At 39.4% G+C, this 15,420-nt stretch overlaps 1 protein-coding gene across 6 annotated transcripts in view; it reads left to right on the plus strand.

Moving 5' to 3' along the window:
* Window positions 1-15,420, plus strand: part of ZNF827 (zinc finger protein 827) — a 106,015-nt gene that overhangs the window by 73,859 nt on the left and 16,736 nt on the right. The window lies entirely within an intron of this gene.

The following is a 15,420-nucleotide window of genomic DNA, read 5'->3' on the forward strand; positions in this document are numbered from 1 at the left end:
ACCTTTTCTTAGCAATCAATAAAGTTTTGGGCACGTTACTGCTAATTTTCAGCTATAGACTGTCATTTAATTTACAACTTAACAGACCCTTCATTTTTTTTAATGCTTGAATAGTCATTTGACAGCTTGTGAAGTGGCAGATGAGGGTAAGAGCTAGATGCTGTCTAAGGGTAAATATGCATAGCACGAAGAAAAAAATTTGTAGCATAAGGACAAGGGTCTTCAGGCTAGCTGCAGACACAGTTCTGAAAGGAAGTAGTGGATTTTTTAACTCTAGGTGAGGAGAACCAGATCGGGTGTGGTGCTTTTAAGTATTAAAATATAAACCAGGTTAGCACTTCAATCCTGGCTTTTGACCTTGGCATAGCATGGAATATTCATATGCCCATATGCCCATATGAAAGATGAGAACTCATAGACTCCTCAGGCAGTGCTCGATACCTCAGAGGACGTGGCCTCTAGCAGCAATAGTCTTACATCATACCAAGATGAATGCAATTTTAATTCTCTCTAAGACTTCATTTTAAGTGAGGCTGCTAGAACTGTGGATGGGTTTTGGTGACATGTTTGATCTTCTGCTTAAAAGATGTAAAGTATCTAGTTGGTTAGATCGTCCTGGAGTGTCAGAATGGCTTCTGAGGAACCGGGTTTTTGTATGCTTATGTTGCTCCACAATCTGTTCTATGGAATATAAGTATTACCTTGATAGGTCTGTGTATTATAACACATTGTGGTGATAAGACTCTTGATATATAATAGGAGCATGTATATTGAAAATTTTTAAAATGCCAATGGTTTTTTCTGCATTTTTATTTTTGGAACAACTCCATCGTTCCAAATATGTTGGTTTTTTCTCAGCTTCATAACAAATTCTTGGACCTGAAGTGCACCTTCACAGTAGCACCAAGAATGTGATTTAAATTTTTAATCGGTTATAACTATGATATTCATGTAAAAGAACAGCAGAATACACTCAGGTAAATTTCCTACTAGTGTCAACCTTGCAAGAAGAAATAGCACGGAAGAAACGTTATCTCTTAAAAGAGCAGCATAAAGGAAAAGTAACAAAGAACTGTAAAAGGTCTTACAGAAAACGCTGTGAAAATGTGCATGCGGTCTCCCATGGAAAAGTGCTTTCAGTTGGGTTGGGTTACTTTGTCCTTGAAACAGGACAGTAAGAAGCAGAAAAGAACAGCACAAGAAAATGACAGGAAATGCCAAGTTCAGTGTCACCTTCAAGCCATCAACTAAAATCCAAGCAGATTAACTGCTGATGGCCAAGAGTGTTCATTAAGCAGTGTCCATGTCAAACAGTGCGACTCCTGCTCCTGTCACCACATCCAGCAGAGTCTGGTGCACAAGTCTGGGTCCTGAGCTGCTGCTCTGTGCTGGCTCTCTGCAGCCAGCCTTGGCTCAGGCAGGCAGAGTGGCGCAGGGAAGGCTGTCCTGCTACTTGGTCTGGGTGGCCTTGGTGGAACCCCGTGTACACGATGCTTCTTTTCAAGCAAGGCACCACTATGGGCGGTTGTATCCCCAGACTCCTGCCAGCTTTCTGTCTGCAGACTTTTTTGCACCCTAGCTGCAGAGGAATTGGGAAAAGTGACAGGAACATAGGACAGTAAGATATTTCATGTATCACATTCAATTCTTTTCTGTAATAGGTAGCATTATGCAATCTTATTCATTACCAAGCTCCATCTTAAACCCCGTTGCCCTTATATTTGTATGAGGGTGCCGTTTCAGAAGCTCATTCTTTGAAGAGCTGGGACCATTCTCTTTTCAGCCTAAATTTATTCACAGCAAGTTCTGCTTTTGTTGTTTCACCAGTGCTGTCCTTCAGCTTTGATAATTCTCCCTTGTGATGTTCACCACCTCATGTGCCATCTTGCCTTCCTCTAATCCTATCTTCATCTTGGAAAAGTAAGCCAGCCAGTGTCTTTTAGTCTCTTTTAGTATGATAGGGTTTCCATTTCCTAGCCTATTTCTGCCTCTGTTTAGGGAAACTTATTTCTGCAAATATGATTAGTCAGAACTATATATGCTCTTTCATAGGAGGTTTTACCAGTGACTTTTTCAGTGACATGCAATCTTCTATATGTGTATTAGAAATGCCTCTCCTTTGTAACTAGAACATGCCGATGACTCTCTTGCTAATCAAATAGTAACATGTTTTTTCTTTCCTTTATAATTTCAGTTGATGATTTCAGCATGCAACAGAAATTCCTGTTCCTATATTCTAGGCATATGACCTTGTAATCTGAATTGTTTCACTTGTTACTCTAGCTCTCAAGATTATTTCTTTAATACTGTGAAATCTCTGCATATTGATATTGCTTTCATTAATGCAATTCTGCTTCGGGTTTTTTGTGTTAAAGCTATTAAAGAGTATTTTTGAGTACAGTGGGTACAAAGTTCAGTCCTTGAGATTTAAGCTTAGTGGCCTCCTCTGTGCAAACCACTTCCCTTCATAGCCAATTTTATAAGAAAATTGCAACATTGTGTATTTAAGTGGAAAAGCACTCTTTGTAGGGCATTAAGTATATAAGATCCCCAAGGAGTACAAAATAATTAGGAAAGATTATTAAAAGATGTGTGAAAGTAATGCAGTGATCAGAGCATTTAGTGGAGAGAAAAAAAAAAAAACAACCCCAAAAAAAAAAACCCCAAAAAACCCAAAAAACCCCCACTAAATAACTAATGATATATTGATGGATTTGGCCTGAAATAAAGGTGAAGTACTCCTGATCAGTAGCAGTATCACAGGCAGGAAAGTCAATTCTCATGGGTAAGCTGTTAGGTCTGGTACCCAAGGAAATAACAGTGAAATCTCCAACAGCTGTCAGAAAGGGACTCATCGGACCCATAGAAGTCATGGTATCTCCCTGATAATCTGTGGTGAATTCCTAATACTCTGAGAAGGGAAGAAAGTTGTTTCCTATAGTCTATAGATGTGGGGAATTGCTCCCCTTACTTTTTCAGGTATTTTGTATGTTAATAACACATTTCTGTCCAAATAAGCTCACTTTTACTCAAAAATGGAAATAAAATAGTTTTGATGTCCACATTAATCAAACTCACTTTGCTCAAAAATTACCATAGTATCAAAGTAATATCTAATACAAAGCCATATCCAAAACAATTCAATAATTTCAGCTGTCCCCTGTAAGAATAGCAAAATGGCCTTTTCTACCCTAGCAAAAGTGAGGGAGAAGAAATTAATATTTTCATTTCAAACAGTCACTTTAAAAGGACACTTTATCTTCTGTTTTATAAGACTCTTCTTTTGACAGAATAGAGTTTGGTTTTATGTCAGACTATCCAGTTCAGTTCAGATCACTAGATAAATTAAAAACCTGATCTTATGCTGATGTTCCTGACCCTTAGCCAATCTTTAATGTGTTTTAATAGTTTTCCACTATGTCATTGACTTCTGCAAATCAAACCTGCCTTCATGAAATCCAGATGAGTGATATTCCCTACTCCATTTCTGTCTGGTTCATTAATATTGGTGAAAACTCTAGCCATGGGTTTTTGAGAATATTTTTTCTCCATGTATATCTGTGTGTCACATAATATTTCATTATTTTCTCTCCTGTTCACCAAAGACCTGGTATTCTCCTTCATGTACACTGACAGTGCTAAATATTGAAACAATCCCATCTGTAGTGGATTAAATTTAAAACAAAAAAAAAAACAAAAAACAAACAACATCTTTTTGTGTAAATTTACTACTACTTGCAAAACTGTAATTTTGATGGTCATAAATGAATTTCACATGGCTAAAATAAACTTTTGGAACTGGAGGATATAGGATTTGGGGAGTTGTAGTCCATAAATAGCCCTCGTTTATTAAATTTTGCCACAGCTAAATTTACTGGTGGTGTTTGTTTCAATAAAACAAAGCCAGTAAATCTTCTGTGCTCTAGTACCTTTCTGAAATGCATCAGAGCCTCCTCTGTCATGTGTGTCCACACTCTTTACTGACCTGTAAGATGACAGATAGGCCATTCTTCTTATTCAGAAATGTCCAGAATCAGTAGCACGATACTTAGTTCAGTAGAAATCTGGAAACATAGCGCAGAAGTTTTGGGATTTTGGTACTGTCAGTTGTTCTTTCATGGAATTAGTGACATTTTCCCATCTTTATGCTTACTGAACTGGGGTAATATGTGTAACAAAGTTTCCAGTATTTTCAGAACTACATGCTATTCAGCACACCTTTCTCCTGTTCATACTCACACCATCCTTTTCACTTAGAGGTGAACACCTGCCTGCTCCCAAGGCCTCCTCTTTGCACATTCTCCAGCACAGCAGTACTAACATCTGTGTGGCCACATTGTCAGCCAGATCAGGGGAAGCAGTGAGCTAATCTCCTGGGTTTTTTTCCTGAGAATTTGTGGGAGTGTTGGGGTGTGAGCAGAGCAAAGGCAAGGCTGTACCTTTTGGCCATGTGAAATTTCAGCATTTGTGTGAGACTGATGTGTCTGTGACTAAACTTAATCTTTACTTTCTTCTGTTAGTGTAGTTGGAAAATACCTCCTGATGGTTTAGAGTTTGAATCATTTATCACTTGAATGTGATAAATAGTCAAGCTGGTGATGTTGTGCAGATACCACGTTATTTAATATGAGTTTGCATGTGTCTTCCTGCCTAATTCCTTTTTAAAGATGCTTTAAAGTCAATATGACTTTATTGAGTATAAGATTAGAGTGAATCCAGCCACAGTTTCCATTTCTTCCCATGTTGCTGGTGATAGTTACCTTTTTTGGTCTCTTTTAGCCTGCTGCTAGACTTTCTCCTTTTAACTTAACCTTACAATGTCCCCGAGACCACTGTAACCACACAGCAGAAATGAAGGGACAGCTTGAGGGTTCAATTTCTGTGTAGGGGACTGTTGCCACTTCTGTCACCCTGGAAAATGTCCTTAGGTCTTAGGGGACTGTGAATCACACAAACCTTGAGGATTTCTGCTAAAGTGATCAGATGAAATGTTGGCATTTAAATTGCCCTTGTGTAGCTTCCCAGCTATGCACCCATGGAGTTAATTAGAATGATTCACACCTTCTTATAGTTGTTTGCTTACATCTGCCAAAAAAGCTTCTAACCTCACATTGTGAGTAATCCTCTGTTTACTGTAGGAAGACTTTCTTCGCAGTCCTAAATGGTAGAATTTGTAAAGGAAAGCTAGGGTTTAAGAGTATGATTACAAGCAATTGATTTCTAATTCATTCAGGACAGCAGAACCTGCAGAATATTATTTTTGAGAGAATCACAGAATGGTTGAGGTACGAAGTCTAGTTCCACCACTTCCTCACAGCAGTTAGCTTGTTGCTCAAGGCTATGTCCAGTCAGGTTTTGAATATCTCCAGGAATGGAGACTCTGGGCAACCTGTGTTTGACCTCGCTCACCATAAAAAAAAGTGTTTTCTTATGTTTAAATGGAATTTTCTGTGTTTTAATTTATGTCCCTGCCTCCTCTTCACTGTCATCACTAAGAAGAGCCTGACTTTACCTTCTTAGTCCCCCCACATCAGGTATACATACAGGTTGGAAAGATACCACCAAGTCACCTTTTTTCCAGGCCAAACAGCCCTAGCTCTCTCAGGCTATCCTTGTATGACAGATTCTCCATTTCTTTAATCATATTTGCCAGACTTCAGACTTCTTTGAAAGTCTAAAAGAATATTTCCAGTTCTTGGCAGTTGTTTCTGTCCCTGTGATGGAACAGCAATTTTTATTGCCAGTGTAGTTGCAAAGGGGGAGTGCACATGCATGTGAATTGGCTTACAAAGTGATTTTTTTTTTCCCCTCTTGCTTATAAGCATAAGCATTATTAGTGCTTATGATCATTTTATTTGCTTTCAGTTTTGGTCTGAGTTATGAGCTCTGCCCACCCAAGACATTAGATATCCCCTTCATTTTCCTGGTGATGAGAGTGCCTGACCCCTATTGGCTTCCTGACAGGGTGGAAAAGTGAGAGTGGCACTTAATTCACTCCTGAGGCATGTTCCATCAGGCACTTGGTCCTGCTGTTCCTTTCTATCTTGGTATTTCTGTGAAATGTGCTCCGTGGAAGCGGCACTGGAGGTAGATGCCACACAGTCGTCACTGCCCAGAGAGCACAATGGTAGGTTCTCTCAGTCCTCAAAAGAGACCTTTTAATTTTATTCTTCTTCTGGTACTTGTCTTGGCTTAAGATTCAACCAGATACTCTTCTTTTTCTGTATGTGTTTGCACGGGTGTGCATGTGTATGTATGTTTGTGTAAAAATCCATGCAGATGCATGAAAAAAGAGTATTGGAGAGATGTCCCTCTGACAAATCCAACCTGTGTGACAGCCGAAGCTGATGGATGGAAAGTTTTTGTGACAGAGTGGCAGATTGATTTGAGTAACTGATTTTAGTTCCTCATCTCTAACATCCAATTTACTTTAATTCTTCACACAAAGAGAATGTCCTGTGGGTACACATTGACTGGTGGACACTCTGTGCTCTCTAGAAGACTGTGAGCCATTGTGGTGGCTCTCTGCAGTCTGATAGCAAGAGACAGATAGCTGGTGAGTTGTGGAAAGTGATTCTAGGAAGGTAAAATAGTTGGACTGCTCTAGAAGTGGGCTGTGCTTGGCACAGTTCTCCAAAGCAAGACAGATTTTGCAGAATTTGTTCAACATAATTCAGTGCTAAACTGCATGATAGCAGTTCTGGCTCTAGCATGTTTTTTATCTGTCGCATCCTGTCTTCAGATTCCCATGACTGTCTGCCTGGGTGCAGCCTTCCCTCTCTGTGCACCCAGCTGCCTTGACAACCACTCGGCACCACAGCCATCGAGCAGAGGGTTCCAAATTCCCGGTTCATTTCATGGGATCATAACCACACATTGGCTGCAACTGATTACAGCATTGCGTTTCCTTTGCAGCTTTTTCTGGGTCTGCTGCCAAGCAGGTTTGCATCTCGTGCATGTGTGTTGCAGATCTGTGGCACAGTAATAGAGACTATGTCCTGAGCAGCCACACAGTTTTCATAACTAGCGAAGTCCCTCTCAGAACGGAAAATATTATTACACAGAACAAACCACTTCAAAGCATCAAACGGCCTCTTGCTCCAGCATGCACGGTGTGTTCTCTGGCTAAAATAGAAGTGAAATGTGCAGCATGTGCATAGTTGTTCGTGCCTTAGGTTTTTTTCAGCAATCAGTATTTATTGGCCATTCCCACAGCAACTGAGGGGAATGTGATCAGATCCTTCTGAGGAACCTGTGAAACTCCCGGTCAGTTGGCCAGTCTCTCTCTTGGTGAAGCACAGGCTAAATAGCAGGGCTTTGCATGAATTGCTGTGGGCATATGGAGTTTGCTGCACTAATTATTTTGCCAATTGTTTACAGGGCCTTCAAGATGAAAGGCGTTAATTAGTACAAATAGAAAGACACACATTCAGGTCCATGTCTAATGGCTGCCTCGAAAGGCACTTGACATCTGTCTGAAAACTTGTGTTTCTTGTGTTATTATGGGCTGCCTCTATGCAGGATAAATTTTATTTTCCCTCTAATACTGTGCAGTCTTCTCATACAGACAAAAATACTAATTTTTTATTTCATTTCCCTTTTGTGTTTGTTCCTCCTAAAGCACAATCAACTTATGGTAAAGGACAGAAAAACAAAGTAATTTCACTCAAAACAAATACCTTCTGGTTTCATTTAGAATAAACCCAAACTAGACCCCCTTCATTAAACCCAGCAAACCAAAAGCTGTTGAGAAATATCACCAGCATGAAATCCAAACCAAAATGACCAAAGTTAACAGTTTCATCCCATGTGACAAATAAAACTTAGCATTTGAATTTTTTTACCCTTTCAAACAGCAGATTTTGGCATTTCTTATCATTTTTTGATAAGTTTTCTGAATCTCTAATAGTTACTCAATAGCAAGTGACATTTTAAAAAGTAAAATAATTGTTGCTATAAATATTTGTAAATATATAACACAAGTGGAGGTCAAATTTGAGAAGGGTTTCCTGAGCAGCTACACTCATCCAAAGTACTCATTGGGAAATGTGGGATTTTTGTCTACCATGTATTTCTTCTGGGAAGTGAATTTGGGACAACTCAGGGCTGTCCAGCAAGTTCTTGGGACCTGTGTTTTGATGCAGGTGACAGAAGATAATTTGGGACAAGAATGACCACGAAGTGGGGTTTAGGAAAGGAAGAGGGGAAAACAGCAAAATAACACATTGGCTTCAGGAAGGACAACTGTAACCAGCTTGGAGATTTGTACGGAAAGAAGTCTTAACAACAGCTAATGACCTCTTGAGTTGAATGAGGCTTTGGGGGCTGCCTCCCACAACATGCTCATGGTAAACAGGGAAACCAAGGGTAGGCACAACTGTAACTATGTGGTTAAGTGTAGCTGTCAAACCCTAGGGACCACATGCAGCTCTGAAAGAGTCTGTGCTCGCTCTGGTATTCATCATTCCTTTTATTGATGTTGTGGTTGATGGAAGAGAAGGCCTGTTTATTAAATGTCTGGGTGACACCATGCACAGACGTGCCATAAGCACTTCAGAGGACAGAACTAGAGTTCAGTCTTACCTTGAGGAACTGAAGAAACAGCCTGAAAAATAGCAGCCAATGCAGTGAGGACAAACTCTTGTGCCTGGGGGAATGGGGAGTGTCACAAAGAAAGGGGAGGGATGAAAGCCCTTAAGTGCAACTTAAGGGAGGGATGTGGATTAGTCTTGGTCAGACACTGTGTGTAAAACTGACATTGTAGGCATTGCAGAAAGGGCAAACATCCGGCTGAGATGTTGGGAATGTAAGGCAGACTTGGTCATTCTGCTCTGCAGCTGGAGCCCTGAGTTCAATTTTGGGCTCTGTAATCCAAGAACAATGTGGAGAACAGCAGTGGTCAGAGGTTTAGAAAACATAAGCTGTGCACAGAGGTTTAAGAGTTTTGCCAATTTATTTAGTCTGGAGAAGAAAAGAGGGGAGACATGATAATGGCATTCAGATATGTAAAATGACAGCTTTGAGAGGAAAATAATAAACCTTGCCTGTGTTAATGTGAGCAGAATAAGGAATAACAGACTTAAATGACAGCAGAGGAGATTGAAGTTAAACACCAAGTAAAATTTTCTAGCAATGGGATGGTTTTGCACTGGCACAAATGTTACAGGAAGCTGTGGAGCCCCTGTCATGGGAGAGTTTTTAAAATAATGTTAGACAAGCAGCTGTCGGGACTGATGGGTAAGTCTGGTGTGCGGCTGGTGTGTCTCCAGGCGAGGGAGAGACAACCTGGCCTCCTGAGGACCCTTCCAGCTCTAATTCTGTGATATCAATTCAGTAGCAAAGGTATAATGGTGATTAAATAACCTCTTCAGAGAGACTTGATAGATGAGGTATTTGGTTTATAGATACTCAGCATGCTGTGTTTTAGACTCTGCGTCTTATTCAAACCCATCTCTAGTTTCATAACCTCTTTTGTCTTTCTTAATATCAGAATCTTTTGTAAACTTGAACATCAGCATCGAATCAGACTGTTTCCTGAATATGAAACTTTTCCAAATGCAAGATCAACATGAAATAGAAAGACGGGTTTTAAAATTACTTTTCTTGCTCTGCAAAAGAAATCGGAACACATCACTCCTGACATTTCTTTTTAGAGTTACCTTGGGATTCTCCAGACCTCACCTATCTTGCCTTGTACAAGTTTGTCTTCTATAACATTTGTCTGCCTAAGAGTAAATTAGATATAGAATTCATTAGCTATTTGGACAGATGGATAAATGGATATAATGACTTTTGTTTAAAAATAATCTAAGCAAAGCTGAGGACAAGTTTGGGGTTTTTTCTTCTACAGCATGATTTCAATCAGAGTAAAAATTTGCCCTAAGTTGTTGCTGGGTGTTTTAGTTGAATTTGGGGCAGTCGTGGTGCTCACTGGTGCCCTGAAAATGCAACCCAAGCAGATGGGAGAATTATGCAGAAAGAAAGGATGTTTTGCAGGGATGGATGTGCTGGTGATAGGAGAGAGAGCAAGGAGAGATGTGAATATCTAAAAAGAGTGAGTTAAGGGCTCCAAGGCAATGGCAGATTCACTGCTTATCACTCAGGGAATCTGCAATAAAAGCAGTAAGAATGTTTTCTTTCACAGCAGCAACCATAAGCAGCTTGCTGAAACAGGTAAAGGTGGATCTGGCCAAATGTTTGTAGTTACTTGTTCATCTTGTGTTAATTCTTTCATGTGAGTACAGTCGGCTCAGGAAGAGGGACTCTGTCTGCATTTGGAGCTTTGTTTTCTATTCCCCCCTCTGAGGTTTCTGGTCATCAGCTTCCTCCAGTACAGAAGCTTTCGCATCACTAAAAAAAGATGCAGAAGGCTGGAAAGAAAACAAGGAAAATTTTTAAATGCCTCATAATGGTCCTAACTGTTTGAGTGATTTTTAAAAGGGTTTCTTGGAACTGTGTCCTAAGCAGAATTGTAGGAAAGAAATTAAAAAGGTAGAAACCTATTGGCCTTATGGAAATGAATTAATTTTGGTTTAAAAATAACAATAGGAGCAAATTATCCTTTCATAAGTTCATATGAACTCAGTGTTGTAGCACCCAAAAAAAAAAGTGTTACAAGCAGTGTAAATGCTTGAGATAAATGTGAGGGCCACCTGCTTGGGAGTGAATTAGAGAGAACTTACCTAAGTCCATTATGGTACATCTTACTGTTGTCAGGAAGATACTTTCAGGAGGAAATGAAATAAAGTATATTATGCAAAAATAACAGAGAACATATTACCACGTTTTTCTCTCAATTTGATGTCATAGTGTACATGGTGTAAAAATATTTTCCAATAAATGACTGCAATATTATTGCAACTTTAGGTTCCTTAAAAATCTGCAACTCCAGCCACCTTGCACAGAATTTACATACTCATTTAAGTTTTGAACTGGGGATTTTCTCTCTTCTTGGTTGTTTCTTAAGTTTTGAGCTTAAGAAAACAGGTGACAAAAGCAAATTTCAGAGCTTTGTAATGCAGATGAAGGTTATCACAAGCTGGGTGGTTTGCTCAGAAGTTGACTGTTGTAACAGCTAAGTTAAAATAGGTGTGAGTTTTGCCACAAAGGTGGAAGGTGGGGAGTGGCTTTTGAAGTCAGTGTGTCCCAGTCTTGTCTTTGCCCTGACTTCCATCACCCTGCTTCTGACTGTCCATTTTTGAGCAATGGGCCCAGTCTTAGCAGTGCAGTGGGCTTCACTGTTCTCCCGTGTTTCTCTATGAAGTCGACTTTTTATGAATGTCCATCTTTCAACTGTTTTTATTCTTTTCCCAAACTCCAACATCTGTATCACTTCTTGGTGACCTTTTCAAGCGTTGTTGTCTATGGTTCTGCAATTGGAATACTTATGTGCACAATATTATTGTTTCTTTTTGTGGGCAGTGCAAGCTCTTTTATTGAAATATTTCCAACTTGCATGGCTGCTGTTTTTAGAAAGAGCAGCTTAAATGCTACTGATACATAAAATCACTTGGGTTCTATTTTCTTCCATATCAAGGATTTTTAAATTATCATAACATTACTGCTTTTTACCATGCTCTGTAGTAATGTTAAATATTTGCAAAGCCTTTGAGATAAAAATAAGAGCATTAAGTGGTAAAGTTTTTTATTTGGAAAGGAGATTTTCTCTGCTTCCTCTGTGGAGTTGTTCTGTCATTCAGACTGATTATGTACTGATTTGTGGGGAATATAGAAAAATTTTGTGGCAAGAAAGCAATTGCTTATCTCAGTTAATAGTGGATGAGTCTGCTCTCAGTGAAAGATATATCCCAAACTAAGACCAGACAGGATGCTGTGATGCAGGTGGTGACAAATGAAGACTGCAGGACCAGTCAGGATCACTGATGTCTTAGCTAAGTTGCGAGACATATCTTCCTAGGGAACCACAGTATCTGGAAGGATTCCACTGTTTATTTTAACTGACTTACTAGAAATAAGAATTCTGGTCCTACAAATAAAACCTTTGTGGAAGTAACTTGAAAAGGGAGTAAGATACATAGTATTTGAAGCACTGCAATTTTGTATAGTCAATATATTTTTGAGCTTGGGAATCTTTCACAGGCTCTCTGCAAACAAGCTTGCAACAGAGCCTTAATTACATATTTCATAAAAGAAGTTCTCAATTTTTAAATACGGTGTGCTTGCCAGAGGTGATAGATGAGCATGTAAAGGGACGGCCCCAAAGCAATAAAATGCATCTTTGATGATGGGAATACTGCAGAAAGTAGGAAGACAGTATAATAACATAGATAAATGCAGACAGAAGGAGGAAAGAAAATTTCTTTGAGCAAATAAATGTTTTTAAAGCAATGTTTGTGTGGTTGTCTGACCTTAATACCTTGTTTCTGAATAAATAATTTTTTGAACTTCTTGTCTTTTAGATGTAACAAAGCAGAAATAACCTTACAAATGGAACAAGCTTTTGTGACATTCCTTTAGAGCTGCATGCAGTCCTATTTACCTCTTGGGTAAACATGGGGTACTCGAAAGATCACAGAGGACAGGCGAGCAGCAATTCATGTCAGGCTGGTAGTAACCAAAAGTTAACTGATGACTGTTCAATGTCCCAAGTCTTTCAAAGCAAAGTGAGATGCTTTGCATCTGCATATTAGTGTTCATTCTCTTGCCATGAGCTCATAGAAACCTGGTTACTTTGTTCAGCACTGTTTCTTAGTCAGTTTATTAATATTCTGGCTTGGTAAAATTTTTTAGGTACGTTCTTCCATGGGAGCTTCCTTCTGCACCTTGTACTCTTCGCATCAAGTTTTGTCCTCTGGAGGATGAGGAGGGAGCTACCACACACTTCCTCTCCTCTTTTTTTGTATCATCTGTCATCTGCCTTTTCCTAGTTCAGAGTTTAGCCATCTCTCCCTCTTAGCTCTCAACCTCACACTGGGTTCTGTCACCAGAGCTTCTGGACATCTGACTTGTTTTCTTCATCACATTTGGCTTGCAAGCAGGATTTATTGAAAATATTCTAACACTGCTCTCTATTTTCACAGGATTTCTGTTCATTTAATTTTCAGAATTATTTACCTGATATCTTCTTGACCCTCTATGTGGTGTCAAGCTGTTTGAATAACCCAAAATACAACTATGACATACACTTCCAGAAGAATGGAGAGAAAATGAATTTCAACCTTCCTTGTTATGACTTACCAGCACCTCTCACTTCCATCTCTTTAAAGAATACTTATTGCAAAGGACAATCAGTTTATATCTGTAGGATTCCATCTGACCATAAGGAACCACCCTTGTGGATTTTGTTGCTTCCAAGGTCTATGGGAGGTGTGAAGATAAAACATAGAAGCAGCTGTTTAAGTGAGTTATAGGGTGTGAGAGCAGACAGTAAACCAGCAAAGGTTATAAATATAATTTTATCTTCTTCGAATGACACTTGAGCATACTTTTTGTTTGTTTTCCTAGCTTTATCTTTTTCACTTAAATAGTAGTTCCATTCTTTCCATTGTTAGTATAAGGATAGAAAGTTAGGCGTGGCATTGAAAAGCAGATTAAAACATAATGTAGGATCAAACACTGTGAAGCAGTAATTGAAAAATACATAAGCTAAGTAAAAGAAAATAAGTAAACAAAGTACCACATATCAGAGTCCAAAGTCAGTCCCTGGGGACTTTTTGTGCCTGACAGCCACTAGCAGTCACAAGGCTGCATTGGTGACTCCAAACAGTTACTTATGTATTCAGGTCACACTTTGTCCTCTTCTTCAGTTACAGCTTCAACCAGATATGGTATCCTTCTCCAAGCATATCTTGACAAAAGACAGGGTAAAGACTTGTCAGAAGGGGTGGTTATACACTCTCCATATTTATATTACCAGTTTGAGGAGAAGAGGAAAAAAGAATCACTGAATGTGAAAATTGAAAATAAGTGTGTGTGTGTGCAGTTATGCCCAACAGCTTAGGAAAGGGGGAAATAGTAACTCTTTCAAGCTGCTGTGCTTTGTTTGCCAGAAATTAATCTATTTGGAGGGCCAAGAGGAGGGACAGAACAATATTTCTGCAACTTATGTCCACATTGTCCTCACCTCAGGGAAAACACAGGTGGTGACGTCAAGTCCTGGCAGTTCCTAACCCCTTCTTGGACAATCAGCCTTACACAGCTGATTAGGAATCAGCCTTACTCATTAGGAAGCTGACTTAGGGTTAGTAGGGAAATGACACCAGGTGATGCAGAAGGGTAGGAAAGGTATCCATAAAGATCTATTTCACTATATTTAATTAAATTTTACGTAAAAGTCTTACTTCTTAACAATTCCATGCAAAATTATATCAAAATAATTCTATCACTAGCCTGTAATATACTGAGTTTCTTTTCTGTCTTTCTGTTTCTTTTTAGTGATGTACTGGAGAACTTGGAGGCCTTTCATTTTACTAAGCATATTTTGTTTTAAACTCCAAAACCCATACAGAAATGCAGTCTATTACTTAATAGACTTAATATTACTTTATAAGTTCAATATTATTTTGTCATGTGTGCTTTTTTAACAGAGAAGGTTTGAAATTTAAAGCAGAAATCAAGTCCTTTTTTGTTTGGCTGGTTTTGTTTTCCTCTTTATTTTAGGATAGGGATGTCATGGTGAAAGATGGATTTCTAAGAGACATCTCTCACAGTGGTGATTTATTATTTAACTTTAGTTGGTCCCAGTCTGTCTTCTTCCTGGCCAGTGTAAGATATTCTTAAAGGATGACGATGCTGACTGTCTTGGTAGAAGGCTTTGGGATGCACAAACCTTTGGAACACTGTGCACAAACCAGTGTTACGGTCTCAGAGTCACTGGACCTGTCCTCACTTCACAGAAAACACCATTCCCCAGCATTAATTAGAGACAGAGCCCAAGGACTGAATGTGGAGGTTGGCTCCCGTGATATTGCAGGTCACTGGCGAGGTCAGTTGCTGGGCATGTTCTGGGAAGATTTCTAGACCACTGTATGGACACAGAGCTCCAGTTTCCAGGCTGCAGACAAAGCTGCCCAGAGGGTAAGATGGGTGGAAGTAGGTGGTTTTTCTTGGAGCTGAGAAGTCTCTCACAGAGTGCTGAGGCTCCTCTTGCAACAGACACCAACTCTCGTTTGCCATGAACAAGCTAAGAACCTTGCTGAACAGAAAAGGCACTTTGCTACAGGGAGAATAGTTGGTCAAAAGAGAAGAAAGGAGCACTGTAGTTAAGGACTCCAGGAATAAATCTTTAAAGTAAACAAAAGAACTTTCAAAACACCTACAGTATCCTCTTTTCATCAGTGAAAAATATGCAGCAGTTTTGCAAGGGACTAGCTTTCACCAGCTCAAGGTAATCAGAAAACTGCTATTTTTCCAGCTTCCCGTGAGCTTCCCAGAACAATCTATCATAGAGAAGAGGATATT

The sequence above is a fragment of the Pipra filicauda genome, unplaced genomic scaffold, assembly GCF_003945595.2.
Source record: "Pipra filicauda isolate LSUMZ 115617 unplaced genomic scaffold, ASM394559v2 scaffold8_size5757611_pilon, whole genome shotgun sequence".
NCBI lineage: Eukaryota > Metazoa > Chordata > Aves > Passeriformes > Pipridae > Pipra > Pipra filicauda.